Source organism: Triturus cristatus, chromosome 2_1 (assembly GCF_964204655.1).
Source record: "Triturus cristatus chromosome 2_1, aTriCri1.1, whole genome shotgun sequence".
NCBI classification, from domain to species: domain Eukaryota; kingdom Metazoa; phylum Chordata; class Amphibia; order Caudata; family Salamandridae; genus Triturus; species Triturus cristatus.
In genome coordinates, this window is record NC_140581.1 from 906,818,568 (window position 1) to 906,833,115 (window position 14,548).

A 14,548-nucleotide genomic window follows, 5' to 3' on the forward strand; every position below is an offset into this window, starting at 1 on the left:
CATCTCTTATCGAAGGAGGGAAGGAAACTGACCCCAGAAAGAATTCAAGCCATTGCACAGTTGAGTGTGCCAAAAACACAGAGAGAAGTGCGTGCTTTCTTGGGCATTACTTCATACTGTAGGCATTGGATCCCTAGTTTTTCTTTATTGGCAAAACCTTTGGTAGCCTTAACATATAAAGACACACCGAATCCTATCCCATGGTCTGAAGAGTGCCAGAAAAGTTTTGTGGAATTGCGTAATGCATTATGTTCAGCACCTGTGTTGGGTACCCCTGACTACAGTAAGCCTTTTACATTGTATGTTCACGAGAAAGATGGATGTGCGTTGTCAGTGTTAACACAGCCTTTTGGCGACAGACCGCGCCCATGCGCATATTTTTCATCAACCTTGGACCCTGTAGCGAGGGCATTGCCAAGCTGTCTGAGAGCGACAGCTGCTGCAGCGATGTCTATCCGACAATCTGCTGGTTTGGTAATGGACAATACATTGATTGTTATGGTTCCACACGCTGTAGACACATTATTAAATAGGACCAAGACACAACACTTGACTAGTGCGCGATTATCAGGCTATGAACTTACACTGTTAGCAAATCACATACACATAAAGAGATGCAATACGCTGAATCCAGCTACATTGTTGCCAATTCCAGCAGACTCAGATGAGATTGAGCAACATGACTGTCTGTTCAGAACAGAAGAAGAGACGAAAGGGAGAGTAGATCTAAAAGATACTCCCCTGACTGAGTGTGATGGCACTTTATGGGTAGATGGTTCATGCTTCAAGCTCCCTAATGGTGACACGACTGCTGCATATGCTATCACGACTTTGCACACGGTCGTGGAAACTGCACGGGTGCCACATAATTCGGCCCAAGCAGCGGAATTAATCGCCCTCACGAGAGCATGTGTGTTGTCTGAAGGAATGAGAGTGAATATATACACAGATAGCCAGTACGCCTTTGGCGTGGCTCATAATTTTGGGCGATTGTGGAAGGAGCGTGGGTTCCTGACGTCGCATGGAGCTAAAATTCAGAATGGCAAGTTGGTGAATGATCTCCTTGAGTCACTGACCCTACCGTTGCAAGTTGCGATCATGAAATGCAGTGCGCACAGGAAAGTCACAGATGATGTTGGACGTGGGAATGCGTTTGCTGATGAGACCGCGAGAGAAACAGCACAGAATGTGAAGACTAGAATGTATGTTGCAGGCCCCGCAAGATGGGTTAATGATGTGGGAATGTGTGAGAACACAATAGAGAGTGTGAAGTCGCTTCAAGCTGAAGCCACAGAGGAAGAGTTAAGCAAGTGGAGAGAAAGTATGGGTAAGTTGGATGAGAATGGTTGTTGGATCGATCTGACAGAACATAGGCGATGGTTGTTGCCTGATGCATATGTGCTTCCAGTGGTTACTATGGCACATGGAATGGCACATATTAGTACGAAAGGTATATGCAAGTTGTTGGCTCCAGTATGGCAGAATGCTGGGATTCCCAAGTGTGCAGAGAATGTGGTCAAGAATTGCATAGTATGTTTGAAGTACAACCCTGGTAGGGGAACCCCAACTCCAGCTGGTCACTTTGCACCCCCATCATGTCCATTCGAAGTTTTGCAGCTGGACTTTATTCACATGGAAAGGTGCAACAACCTGAAATATGTACTGGTGGTTGTTTGTGCTTTCTCAAAATGGATAGAGGCTTATCCTCTGAAAGATAACACTGCCCTATCCACAGCCAAAGCCCTTGTGAAAGAGTTTTTCCCTAGGTTTGGGATGCCAAGAATGGTGTGGTGTGATAATGGAAGTGAGTTTGTGGGTAAAGTGATGAAGAATGTATGTGAAGGGCTAGGGATAAAGCAGAAGTTCCACGCTGCAAATCACCCCCAATCAGCTGGATTAGTAGAACGCTACAATGGAGCCTTAAAGCTCAAGCTGGCCAAAATCCAGGCGAGCACCGGTCTTAAATGGCCTGACGCTCTGCCTCTAGCACTCCTGTCCACCAGAATGACCATACACTCACGAGTGGGGCTTAGCCCTTACGAGGTTGTCTTTGGCCGCCCGGCCAATGTATGGGGTGTACCGAGACCGGCGAAGTTCAGTGAGATAGAACATCCAGTACTGCTCGATTACCTGTATGATTTGACTGTTAAACTGCGTGTTTTGCACCAACAGGTACATGATACTCTTCCCCAAGCCTCTGAACCTCCTGGACACCCTATCAACCCTGGTACGTGGGTGCTAGTCCGAAATTTCCAGCGCAAGAGCAACGACGAGCCTCGCTGGATCGGCCCTCATCTTGTTCTTCTTTCGACAAGATCAGCAGTGCGAGTGAAAGGGAAGAAACACTGGATTCATGGTACCCACTGTAAAGTAGTCCCCTTGCCTCTGCCATATGACCAGTGGGTCAAGGAGGGTATCGCCGACTCAGAGACAGACATTGTACCTCGTTTTGTACCATTCAGTGACGCACGCATAAGAGGCACAGTTTCAGACCAAGAGAGTGACAATATTCTGCAGGAAGCTGTGCCACCATCAAATCGACTGGACACCACTGAGCCTGAACTTTTGTTTCAAGACCAAACAGCACCTGGCCGCCTCCGCTATAATTTGAGACCTAGGCCCATGGACAAATAAAGATTTCCTTACTATTTCCTTTTTGACATTTTTGCTCTCCCATCTGAAGGACTTTCTTGATTTTTGTTTTTCGAACCACCATCCGGGTTCTGCCGCAGGGTCGCGGTGCCAAGACTTTGGGGTACAGGCCGAAGACGCTAGGTCAACGGATCTGGTTGGTCTAGGGCGTTTCCCTGGACTGACAGGCGTACTCCTTAGCAGAAGACACTCATCCGCCGCGAGCGGCCCGAGTAGAGGATGGAGTTTTTTAAGATGGAGAGACCGATTGAGGAAATGAACTTTAACGCAAGGATGTGTAGAACTGTAAAAAGTAAATGTTTTGTCTTTTTGTGCCTTTTTACACTGTGTAGTATCATAATGTTTATTGTAGGATTTGTGTTTTTCTCCGCTCAAAAGCCCATTGAACCCACTGAACAGCCTATACCTCTTTCTACTGCCTCCTCTCACTCTTTTCACCCTTTGCCTGAGCACGAACAGACCAGACGATCAGAGTTCGTAAATAACTCGTTTATCCAGCTCTTGCACCAGCACCAACTGGTAATGAATACGACCAATTGCTGGGTGTGTGGGTTAATGCCACATACCATTAACAAGGGTATTCCCTACCTGGTGCTGCCGTATAGTTACAATGGATCGTCATGGGCATTCCAGACCATGTTTCTCTATGCTCTAGATACATACTCCCCTCGCCAACCGCGTTCCATCAGACCTATCACCAATAATAAGGCTTTGATGAAAGGAGTTGCCGATATGAGTAGGGATATCGATGCCTACTCATCCATTCCCAAAGAAGAGTTGAGACCTTATGTAGGATGGAACGCGACGGGGTATAGTATTAGTTTGGGTGAAAGACAGCGAAAAATCTCATCTCCAATCTGGGTCGTACCCCACATGGGTCGGTTCTGCTTACAGGGTAATGGTCAGAATCCTAGAGCTCAACTGGGAAGAAGTGACTGTACTGAAACGTACACCTTCCCGTCACAGTTTTCCCCTGCGTTTTTGGCTGCCAAGGGCACATATTTCATCTGTCATGACCGAGCATATACATGGCTGCCCCCTGATTTCTCGGGCACATGTTATATTGCGAACTTGCTACCGCCGACATTTACTGCTGCCTCTGACTATCACAAGACCAGAGTTGTGAGAGGTGTGATTAGTAAGGAGGATACTGCCGGTCAGGAAGCGGGAGACTTCTTCTTGGGTTTCCTGCCGTTTTGGGGACCTATGGTCAACAGTAGGAACCTGAGACAGCTGACTCGTGTGGTTGAATCCACTGTCAATGTAACGGCTGGTGCCCTTAGTAATCTGACCGGTACAAAAGGGGGTGGTGATGGACGGAGCATCAGAACCAATCAAACACTCACACCCAGTCCACAGATCTGGGTTTGATCCATCACCGTTCTTTAGCCCACTCTGCCACCCCAGTTCAGACATGGCCATATGCAAATCAGTCTGACCCTGTGCCTCATGGGAACAGTCCAGCCCGAACTGCCAAGCCATGCCTTCCCTGGACCGGAAACAAGCTTCCTAGGACCGGTTTCTGGCATTTCAGCCGTCTTCAGCCAGGCTTGCTTGAATCCAGTGGCAAAGTGAGCAAGGGACTCACGTCTGAGCATACCCTGCCAACTTATGGCGAACAAAGCGGTACAAAAGGGGGTGGTGATGGACGGAGCATCAGAACCAATCAAACACTCACACCCAGTCCACAGATCTGGGTTTGATCCATCACCGTTCTTTAGCCCACTCTGCCACCCCAGTTCAGACATGGCCATATGCAAATCAGTCTGACCCTGTGCCTCATGGGAACAGTCCAGCCCGAACTGCCAAGCCATGCCTTCCCTGGACCGGAAACAAGCTTCCTAGGACCGGTTTCTGGCATTTCAGCCGTCTTCAGCCAGGCTTGCTTGAATCCAGTGGCAAAGTGAGCAAGGGACTCACGTCTGAGCATACCCTGCCAACTTATGGCGAACAAAGCGGTACAAAAGGGGGTGGTGATGGACGGAGCATCAGAACCAATCAAACACTCACACCCAGTCCACAGATCTGGGTTTGATCCATCACCGTTCTTTAGCCCACTCTGCCACCCCAGTTCAGACATGGCCATATGCAAATCAGTCTGACCCTGTGCCTCATGGGAACAGTCCAGCCCGAACTGCCAAGCCATGCCTTCCCTGGACCGGAAACAAGCTTCCTAGGACCGGTTTCTGGCATTTCAGCCGTCTTCAGCCAGGCTTGCTTGAATCCAGTGGCAAAGTGAGCAAGGGACTCACGTCTGAGCATACCCTGCCAACTTATGGCGAACAAAGCGGTACAAAAGGGGGTGGTGATGGACGGAGCATCAGAACCAATCAAACACTCACACCCAGTCCACAGATCTGGGTTTGATCCATCACCGTTCTTTAGCCCACTCTGCCACCCCAGTTCAGACATGGCCATATGCAAATCAGTCTGACCCTGTGCCTCATGGGAACAGTCCAGCCCGAACTGCCAAGCCATGCCTTCCCTGGACCGGAAACAAGCTTCCTAGGACCGGTTTCTGGCATTTGTTGGCAGGGTATGCTCAGACGTGAGTCCCTTGCTCACTTTGCCACTGGATTCAAGCAAGCCTGGCTGAAGACGGCTGAAATGCCAGAAACCGGTCCTAGGAAGCTTGTTTCTGGTCCAGGGAAGGCATGGCTTGGCAGTTCGGGCTGGACTGTTCCCATGAGGCACAGGGTCAGACTGATTTGCATATGGCCATGTCTGAACTGGGGTGGCAGAGTGGGCTAAAGAACGGTGATGGATCAAACCCAGATCTGTTGACTGGGTGTGAGTGTTTGATTGGTTCTGATGCTCCGTCCATCACCACCCCCTTTTGTACCGCTTTGTTCGCCATAAGTTGGCAGGGTATGCTCAGACGTGAGTCCCTTGCTCACTTTGCCACTGGATTCAAGCAAGCCTGGCTGAAGACGGCTGAAATGCCAGAAACCGGTCCTAGGAAGCTTGTTTCTGGTCCAGGGAAGGCATGGCTTGGCAGTTCGGGCTGGACTGTTCCCATGAGGCACAGGGTCAGACTGATTTGCATATGGCCATGTCTGAACTGGGGTGGCAGAGTGGGCTAAAGAACGGTGATGGATCAAACCCAGATCTGTTGACTGGGTGTGAGTGTTTGATTGGTTCTGATGCTCCGTCCATCACCACCCCCTTTTGTACCGCTTTGTTCGCCATAAGTTGGCAGGGTATGCTCAGACGTGAGTCCCTTGCTCACTTTGCCACTGGATTCAAGCAAGCCTGGCTGAAGACGGCTGAAATGCCAGAAACCGGTCCTAGGAAGCTTGTTTCTGGTCCAGGGAAGGCATGGCTTGGCAGTTCGGGCTGGACTGTTCCCATGAGGCACAGGGTCAGACTGATTTGCATATGGCCATGTCTGAACTGGGGTGGCAGAGTGGGCTAAAGAACGGTGATGGATCAAACCCAGATCTGTTGACTGGGTGTGAGTGTTTGATTGGTTCTGATGCTCCGTCCATCACCACCCCCTTTTGTACCGCTTTGTTCGCCATAAGTTGGCAGGGTATGCTCAGACGTGAGTCCCTTGCTCACTTTGCCACTGGATTCAAGCAAGCCTGGCTGAAGACGGCTGAAATGCCAGAAACCGGTCCTAGGAAGCTTGTTTCTGGTCCAGGGAAGGCATGGCTTGGCAGTTCGGGCTGGACTGTTCCCATGAGGCACAGGGTCAGACTGATTTGCATATGGCCATGTCTGAACTGGGGTGGCAGAGTGGGCTAAAGAACGGTGATGGATCAAACCCAGATCTGTTGACTGGGTGTGAGTGTTTGATTGGTTCTGATGCTCCGTCCATCACCACCCCCTTTTGTACCGCTTAGTAATCTGACAGCTGAGCTCCAAGCGGATCGCCTTATGACTTTGCAGAACCGCATGGTTCTAGATGTTATTCTAGCAGACCGCGGTGGGGTATGCAAGGTCATCCAATCCAGTTGCTGCATTTTCATACCAGATAATGCTCCAACAGTGTATCAAGCCATCTCCAAACTCCATAAAATATCTGAATCCATACACGTGGATAAGGGAAATTGGTCACTGGTGGGGTGGTTCTGGGAAGTGATATCTGCCTGGGGTTGGAAAGTTCTGATGGTCATTGGAATGATCTTAGCCATTCTTTTCCTGTTCTGTCTGTGCATACAGTGTGCTCCTGCGATATGTGGCCTCTGTGCTACCTTATGTGTAAGGAAACCCGTATCGAGGGACGAACTAAGTAATAGGATGATGCTACAGCAACATCTCCATGACTTTGTGAACATTGACCTGGACTCGGATTAAGATGAGTATAGTGATTGCCTATGTAAGGGCAAAAGGAGGGTCTGTCGTACTTTAATATTCGGGACCGCGTAGGGGACAGGGCCCTACCCCTGTCTATCTTGGTATTAGCAAACCGCAAATGGTAAATGCGGCATGTACGAGTGCTTTATATATCGTTTTAGCTATGAATGCACTGTGTACACGTTATTCTGCTTCACTACGCGGGTTCCATTTTGGAAGCAGTGGCCATCTTGTCATTGCCCTCACATAGGCTATAATGGAGTAAATACGGGCCTCACAGTACATGGGCTTCTCCTCTGACTTCTCTGTGACCTGGGCAGCTGGCTCTGCTGCCCCAGGTCAAACCGGTCTCACGAGCTCCCCTTCCTCCGTCCACCTGTGATTAGCATCAGGGCTTGACCCGTCATAAAACCCTTTCATGCTACACAATCCCCCGGCTAATCTCTTCCACACCTGCTTGTTCCTGCTTTATGACTTGTTTCCCAAAACAGGAGATGCTCATGTTTATTGGGGGGTCTGTTTACATCTGATGTGGGATCTGAACCTTACTGTGTAAATCATTGTGGGCTGGCCGAACTGGAATGTGGGATGGTCATCATGACTCTGCCTTTTCTTTGTAATGTACACTCCTATATGGCCGTATCATAAAACCTAGGAATGTATGCTTGAGGCCAGAAAAGGCCTATTTAAAGTGAAGTCCGTTTCCATGATTTTCAGCAGTCTCCTGAGAACATACACGCTGTTGTACTTCTAGGATACCTGTCATTGGTCTGCAGCCAATAAACGAATCTTTGACTTCACCCAGAAGACTCTGTGTTTCTGTAGGTCTGGAACAGGGTGAACCCAGAAGTCATAGGGTGTGTGCCCCTGCACCGCTGGGTCTAAAATACCCAGTACTTCACTACCTTATATCCAGTAGACAGAGAGCCCACTCCGATTGCTCAAGCTCCGGCGCATGTCATACATGTGCGAGTCTGTGCAAGTTATGTGTAGTATTCTGCCCTGGGATAAACCCAGACTGATCTGGGTGGACCAGTTGGGTCATGTATGGCAATAGATGTGGCGCTAATACTCCAATTAATATTTTCTTGTCTATATTCAGGAGAGAGATGGGCCTATAGGTACTCGGAAAAAGGGGATCCCTGTCCGGTTTAAGAAACATGGAGACCAACGCCTCCGTCCAAGTATTGGGAAGTGTCCCCCTTGCTAGAGCTTCAGTGTATACCTCAAGGAGGTGATCTAGCAGCTGCGGGGCAAACGTCCTATAAAATTCATCCAGAAGGCCGTCGTTCCCGGGACATTTCCCGGGCTTTGGTCGGCTGCTTGATGGAGGTTAGTATTTATTCCCTAGTAATTGGTGCCCCAAGGGCCTCCGCCTCATCCTCCCCAAGAGTGGGAAGTTTTATATCTTTAAAGGAATCCTGAAGTGTGATAGGGCTAGTCTGAGCAATAGTCGAGCAAGTCTGGCACAGGTGGGTCGCAAATTCTTTAATAATCTCGTCATGTGTGTGCATCACGTTCCCAAAACTATCACAAAACTGTAACACTGGTTGTGCTCCATCTCTGTCCTGATAAGTCGAGCTAATACCGCTCCTGATCTATCGCCCTCCATGTTAAGCCTCTACCTATAAGTTGTGTATTTGTGTTTCTCCAAACGCAGCCAGGCCTCCAGTAACTCTCCCTGCACCTGCGTCCATGCAGTTCTATCAGTGGGGTTCTGATATAGTGCGGTCTCTAGGGTTCATAAGCGTTTTTCTAGGGAATCGATATCTGCACTAAGCTGTTGGTGGACTCCATAAGTGGTCTGCATACAAACCCCCTGATAACAACCTTCATAGTCTCCTACTCCGTAAATCTAGTGGCAGTGGACCCCCAATTCTCCCCGAAGTAATGTTGGAGAGCCTCTGTTACAGTCTGTACGTGCACAGGGTCCGCAAGGGCCTCAGCCCGAAACTGCCATAGTGGAATGGGTAGTCGCTCCGGTCCAGAGGACAGTGTCAGCAACAAAGGCGCATGGTCAGATACGTACCTCAGCAAATAAGAGATGGCCTGTGTCGTAGCTGAGAGACCTGGAGTAAGGCAAAAGTGATCAATCCACAAAAAGGTGTTCGCTGCAGGAGTAAAACAAGACAACTCCCTCTTGCTAGGGTTTCTCACTCTCCACTCATCGCGTAACTGCATGCCCTGTAGAATACCCATGAGGGACCTCATCATACGGGGCTTAGTGTTTTCTCTGGGGGGCTCCCGATCCAACGCCCCATCAAAGATACAATTAAAATCTCCAAAGAGAAGGATTTCAGCACCCATATAAGGTGTTGCTGTTTTCAGAACTGCTGGATAGAACTCAGAGCAATCCAGGGTGGGCGCATAGAAATTAATAATACACAGCTCACTCCCTTTCCATCATTCAAACAGGATGACATACCTCCCTTCGGGATCGAGAACATGTTGAAGGTGTTGGAACGAGACCCCCGGGGCCACCCACACCAATGCCCCCCAGAGTAGGATGTAGCGTAGATTTGTCCCCTCCAACGTTTACGAAGGCTTTTGATAGTGTTCCCCCAAATGTGTGTCTCCTGCAACCCTGCAATTTCTATTCCATATCTCTTCAGGAAAGCGTGCACTCTACGGCGCTTGTCCAGACCGGCTATCCCATGTACATTCCAGTTAAGAAACTTCAATGTCTGTGATGTCATGGCAATGTAGTGATAAAGGAGATGTCCTCTCCCCTGCCTTAGATGTTCCTCCCTTCCCCACTATTGTCCATACGTTGAGATGTACTCTCCATGTGACTCCATAGGTTCCCCAACAAACATATAAACTCCCACAAACTGAACGTTCATGAACCCTACCCCCTCCCTTGGGCAGCAGTATAAGTTTGAGTATACATTCCCATATAACCAACCATACATACCGCCCCATACCTCCCCCCCCTTCAAATAGCAACCAAGTGATGTGCAAGAAATTTAGATACCGGGGCGCGAGATTCCTCTCAAGCTACCCCGTTAGACCCTGTCTCTGTAGGGGACATCGCTACTCCGGCGGCAGCCCATGTCCCTAATGTATTAAGTGAAACAACATGACCCCCAACCCGTACCCCATTCAGAATGAAATAAAGTGAGACTTAACATACCAACCCAGGGGTCAATAGGCCACCCCGAGCCTCAGAATGCCCACCTCCCCGAGAGCACTCCCATAACTACTGCCAACCAGTCCTTCCAAGACCCCCAGGAGTTCGAAGCTCCCCGTAGAATTATCTGTGCAGTTCATCAGTTGCTGCATGACTCATAGGATTCAGTCACTGCTACTATCTGCGCCCTCTGCTCCATGCTCAAGGTCTGGTGTAGTCTCCATCGAATCCATAACATCCTCTGAATCTGATGTCTGCAGTGTACCATCTTGGAGGACGGTGATTCGGCCCAAGCTCATCACTCTACTTTTTGGTGCCTGTCGTGTAGGCTGTCTACGGCCCTTCAAGGGAGACTGCCAGATATGCGTCCCTGCTGAACTCATAGAGGGGACCAAGCACCTACCCTCCGGGACCCTGGCATCCAACCAGTCTCTTGCCTCCTCCGCTGAGAAGAAAAACAGGGCCCTGCCTTCACTCTCCACTCATAGTTTCGCTGGGAACATAAGGTCCCTGAGCCTTTGTTTGATAGCAATGAATGTCTTTCTCTGTTCCTGTACTCTTTGGGTGTAGTCCAGGTAGATGGCTGTGGAATGTCCCTCCTAGAAGAACCGCCGTCCACTGCGAGAGAGCTTAAGCAAGAGGTCTCTATCTTTGAAGTTAAATAGTTTTGCAATTTTGGCACGGGGGTGCTCCGGACCTAGGGGTGCCACAGCGCCCTATAAGCCTGCTCACTACTGAAGAATTTTGACAGCTGCTTTGGAGCCTTTTCGTGAGTAAGCCAATCCTCCAAGAACAGGTCTGCCGCAGGGCCCTCCACCTTCTTGGGGAACCCCACGAATCTTAGATTCCCCCTTCGGGACCGACCTTCCAAATCTTCAGCCCGGTCTTCAGGCCTTTTCACTTGGCGTTTCAGCTCTACCATCGTAGTGGTAAGGCCCTTGACCTCCTCCTTTAGGACCTCTGTGTCCTTTTCCATAACCATCACCCTTTCCGAGACTTTCCTAAGTTCAAACCTCAACAGATAGCCACAGCATCGATCTTCCGGATCATGTCATCTCTGGTTGACTGCACGGCTCTAATAACGTTCACCAGTGTTGGAGAATCCTCGCCAGCCCCCGCAAGTGCGCCCTGTTCCGCTGGTCCATCCTCATTTCTGTTCCCTGGGCCGTGGGGTATGGGCTGGGCATAGTGTGATATTTTATTGGATTGGGATTTTGCCGTTTTATCCTTCCCCATAGTGGCTGACTAGGTGCTCAAGCTGTATCTTATGCCACCCTCCCGGACCATGTCACTGTCCACCAAGTACTCACCTTCCGGCCCTAATATCCATGTGAGTTCAAAGGTGGCCCAAGGACTCTCACCAGCTGCAGACTCTCCCCCACAACTCGGTGCATCAGGCCCCCTCCGGCCTCAGAATATCCGTCGCTTCTCAGTCTGCTGAGCTAACTCGCCGTCCGAGAGCCTTCAGCTCTTTTCGCATAATGAGACTCTCTCCAATGCCATACGGTATCACAGGGCGGCCAGGGCACTGGGTCGCCGTCTCGCACCATAGATACGCTGCTCATGAGTGTCTCATGGCCTGTCCATGCTCATGCAGCCTGATGGCCACTACACTCTTGGTCGCCCAGCTTCTTGTGGACCATGTCCCGACCGACAAGGGCTTGTATCGTCGCCCGAGGCACGCACCGGCGGGGAAGGGATGCCGCCACCCCAGACAGCCCATGGGCCCATAGATCGATCTTCGGAGTCTGGCCCCCCCCCCCAGCTATACTCACCTTCAATTAGTAGACACTCCGCAGGCCCGAGGGAAACACGTGGGCATATATTCGTCATTTTTCTGCTGCCGGGGGGGCCGCCTAACCCTCACAGGGGACACAAACCACTTAGGCAGGAAACAATTGGCGCTTGGCCCCCAGAGTAACTGTCCTCCCCCGGCAGATGAGGGTCGTCCTGCAGTGGTATTCGGCGTCACTCCACCACTCTCCAGGACCGCCTTGCGCGCCTCTCCCGACCAACAGGCTCCACAAATCAGCAGGCCGGACTGCTCCGTCGGATCCCGTCTTTCCGTCTTCAAGATGGTGGCCGCTCCTCGGATCACTCGGGACTCCAAGCTCCGAGACTCCGAGACAATTTTCGGAGCGCCGAACCTCTGGTCTGTTCCGTGACGTGGGCGGTGGTCCCGGAGTACCCAGGAGACATCTCTCTCAGTCGCTAGGGAACAGGATATCTCAGGATGTTGGTTCAGCAAAGGCTGCCGCACGGAGCTTTGTTAGAGCACATCTAAGCGGCCATGCTAGCAAGCCACGCCCCTGAGGCACAGGCTAGTTAATAATTTTTCACATTTGAGATGGCTCCAAATTATCCACAGAATAATGGCTCTGAGGCATCTGAAGATTTTTGAGTTTTCAATGTCTTTGGGGGCTCCCCCCATTTAAGTAGTATTTGGGTGTCATTTGCATAGGTATATCATGTGAGCTGAAATTAATTGATTGTTACCTATAATGGCTTCATCTAAATGTTGAAAAGCATGGGTGAGATGATAGAGCCTTGAGGGACCCCTGCTTTTGTGAAGTACAGTTTGGATGAGGAAGGGGGAGAATGGACGACATTTGTTCTGTTTTGAAGGTAGGATGTGATCCAGTTTCAAGCAGTCCCCTCTATGCAATCTTCATAGAGTCTTTGTATTAGAAAGTCATGGTCAACTGAGTCCAAGGTAGCTGAGAGATCCAAGAAATGTAGTGCAGCAACCCCATTCCGGTCTACTGCATTTTTAAGGTTATCCTAGATAGTGATGAGGGCGGATTCTGTGCTTCTTCCTGGGCAGAATCTTGGGGCATATTATCAAGAAACTGCGTTAAAATTATCGCCGTTTTAGCAGCAGAAAACTGCTGCTAAAGTGGCGATAATGGGCTTGATAATATGCCCTGGAGAATTCCCATAGAAGCCCATGTTCTTGTGTCAACATGGGCTTCAATGGGAATTCTCTGCGGCGATAATTTTAATGCAGTGCTTGATAATATGCCCCCCTGTTTGGTATTCTGAAAGTATGGAGTTATATTCAATGAATTGTGATATCTGGGTGAATGCTGCTCTTTCTAAAAGTTTGCCCAGGAAAGGTCCATTTGTAATCGGTCTGTAGTTATCTGGGTCATGCGGGTCCAGGTTAGTTTTCTTTAATAATGGGCGTATATATGCCTTTTTTTTTGGTCTTCTGGAAAGATTCCCACAGTTAAAAAAATATTGATGATTCTTCTTACTGGTGTGGCAGCAAAGGGAGTTAAACGTATGTTCTTGAAGATTTGTGGTGGGCAAGGGTCAGGAGGGCAGCTGGTTGGTCTGCTTGCTTTGACCAGATCCATAAATTCACTTAGTGATATTTATTTGAAGGAATGCAGAGGGTAAGTTAGCCTACTCTTGGAGGGGATTTTTGGAAATGGGTTGGTGCTAGTGTTTTTTCCAATGTGTCTGCTTTGGTGGTGTAATGATCTGCTAGTTTGTCCGTTCATTCTTGAGTAATGGGATGAGTTCCATCTGTGCATTTAGGTTTTATGAAATTCGGTGAGAATATTATAGAATACTTTATTTGCACATTTAGCATTATGAATTCTGTCTGAATAATAATACACTTTTTGAACGTAGGTTGAAAGCGAGTTGGCTTCACCATTTCTCCTTATTAGTCCTAAGGAAAGGCAAGATAATAAGGTGGCTTCCTTAATGTTTCTTCAGTTAGGAAAGTTTGCTCAATGCTGTTGAAAGTAAACTTAAAACATGTCACATGGGTCAGCAGGAGCTTTCCTGAGAATATGGCAGTATGCTCCTCAGGAGCTGCCCTTGCAGGAAACAGCAGTAGGGCGGGGTGGGGAGGGCCTCAACAGGCGACAACGGAGAAAAACTTAAATAAATATTTTCCCTCATCGTATCTGTCGACTACCCCCCCCAACCCTGCCCTACCGCTCTTACGTGCATGGGCCGCTCCTGATGCATCGCAATGCCACAACAGGTGGTTGCACAGGTGCCAGTTTATGACTACAGGTTTTTGAGAATGCAGTTACATTGGTGAATTACAGATGATTTATTACATCTGTACTACAGGGCACTGCGGTTTACAATCTGCAAATTTACGGATATTAGTGCAGAAGATGCATGCTTACAGTGGTTGGTTTTGCGGGGGAGTCCGTGGGTGGATACAAGGAGGACCTGCCTTGCCCTACCTATTCTCACTGAACCCCCTCTGCTCTGTCTCCCAGGTCTGCCCAATCAGCAGATACTTGGATTTAGAGAATGAAAGGTCTGGTGTGAGGTCTGGTGTGAGGGATTCGCCAGGTGAAGCCACATGTGTCCCGGGGTAACTATCTTCTTTGTGACATTTGCCTGAAGAGCATGACAACAAATGTTGACTGTAGGAGGAAGAGATGCGACTGAAGTGTAAATATCGTGAGAACAGCCTGTCAACTGTGAAGAGAACTA

General features: G+C 49.3%; 1 protein-coding gene across 1 annotated transcript in view; it reads left to right on the plus strand.

The window, feature by feature from the left end:
* LOC146866082 (uncharacterized) overlaps positions 1 to 14,548 on the plus strand; it is a 666,825-nt gene that overhangs the window by 61,306 nt on the left and 590,971 nt on the right. The gene's annotated exons all lie outside the window — the stretch shown is intronic.